Consider the following 2,317-nt stretch of genomic DNA (forward strand, 5'->3'; position numbering starts at 1 on the left):
GTGGGTCACATATATTCTTCGCGAACTCCGCGCCACTCACACTGTTCCTGCTCTCTATTGTGACAACAAATCAACCATCTGTGTGGCCAAGAATTCCGTCCTACACACCAGAATGAAGCATGTTGATACCGATTGTCTCTTTGTTCGCGATGAAGTTCAGGCCGGCACCATGACTGTGCAGTATGTACCCACTGAAGAACAACCGGATGATATTCTCACCAAGCCTCTCCCGAGCCGACAACACGATTACCTCAGTTCCAAGCTTCCGTTCGCTTCCGCTCAGCTCAGCTTGAGGGGGGATAATAACAGATAGTATTAAATAATAGTATTAAATAATATTAGTATTTACTGTGTACTAATCCTAGTCCTATTAGGATTAGTACTCCTTAATCCTAGTCCTATTAGGATTAGTACTCCTTCCTATATCTCCTATATATATCTCTCATGTATTCCCTTATTAGGTTAACACTTCAATACAATCAATATTCCTTCATATTTAGCCATTGTTAAAAAAATTGAGGGATATACGTGTACCCCTTCGTACAGTGTATGTTTGCCATGGGAATATACATAATAAAATAATAATTCAGAATAATATAACTTATTCCTATTCAAATGAAATTTTTTTAAAATAACTCATTCTATGTATTGTTTATATATATTTGCCATGATATGAAATTAGAAAATGTATGTAATGTATAAATATTCTTAAATCTTATAGTTCTAAAATAGTTTTTCTGTTATAGATTATTAGAATTCATGATATTGAATATAGTATAAAGTTGTATTTGTTTATAGGTTTTACTAAATGAATAAAGTAAAAATAGACGGAGAAAGTATTGAATAAATAAAAATAATGGAAAAGGGCTTGAAATACTTTAGCATTGAAAATAGTACAAAATTATCACCCATCGACCTATTGACTTTAAAATGCCCTTTTCATTCACCTATTGTCTCCAAAGTACCCTTCTCATCCAACTTTGAATTCAAAATCGACCATTTATTTAATGATTTTAAATTTAAACTATTTAAATATTTTTTAAAAAATACTTGGCGTTGAACTATTGGTTATAATTTAATTTATTAATATCATTTATTAATTAACCATTAACCACCCAATTAATAAATCAATTCTAATATTAAAATCGCCCTCAACACTACCAAAACACGACGAAATTACAGATTCCTGAAAATTACATCCATAATTATTTGAGTCTGAATTGAAACCCCAATTAAATATAAGTTGAGCCGCTTTAGGAGGACACCTTCAATATTATTCTCTTTTAAGCTGATATTTTCAATTAATAAATCAATTCATGCATTTTCTTAATATAATTTTTAAATATTTATGATTTGTTTTAAATATTAAAATTTTAATATATTATTTTTTCAAAATGTTATCTTTTAAGTAACATCACATAATTGAGAAGAAGAAATAATTGAGATGAATATAGTCAAAATTTTAAATTTATTGATAACTTTTATTTAGACACTTCAATTATAATATATTTTGATTTAGGACTTGAATGTATGATACTTCTATAGAATTTTTCACCTCAAATTTTTATAAACACTCATTGACAATAGCTTTCTAGTTGTTGCATTAGTAATGGGGTGAATTTATTGATTGAGTGTGTTTAGTACTGGCAATTTAAGCTCTTTTTTCACTGACACGCCTAGGGGTGGGCATTCGGTATTTCGGTTCGGTTCGGTTTTTTTTTCGGTTTTTTCGGTTTTCGGTTTTTGTAAATTGCGTACCGAAAACTGAACCGAAATATTTCGATTCGGCTCGGTTTTTGTTAATTCGGTTCGATTTTTATTAATTCGGTTCGGTTTTTTATTTTGGTTTTTTAATGGGCTGGTTGCTGCTGTCGCGGGCAGCTGGTTGCTGCTGTCGCTGGCGGCTGGCTGCTGCTGCTGCTGTGCTGGGCGGCTGCTGCTGCTGCTGCGGCGCTGCCTGCTGTGCTGGGCGGCTGCTGCTGCTGCTTTGCTGGGCGGCTGGCTGCTGCTGCGGACGACGGCTGGCGGCGCTGCTGCTGGTGGACGGTGGACGCCGGCTGGAGTAGAAGAGGAAGAGGAGAAAAGAAGAGGAAGAAAAGTTGTTGAACAACTTGAACTGCTGAAGAGGAGAGGAGAAAAGAAGAGGAAGAAGAGTTGTTGAAGAGGAGAGGATGAGGGAGTGAGGAAGAGTCAAAAATCAAAATGATAGGGTATTAGGGACTTAGGGTTTCTTATTTTTTTAAAAAAATTTATTTAATATTAATAATTATTAAATATAATATAATTTATAAATTATAATATAATATTTCGGTTTAAA

This window comes from Solanum pennellii, chromosome 3 (assembly GCF_001406875.1).
Source record: "Solanum pennellii chromosome 3, SPENNV200".
NCBI lineage: Eukaryota > Viridiplantae > Streptophyta > Magnoliopsida > Solanales > Solanaceae > Solanum > Solanum pennellii.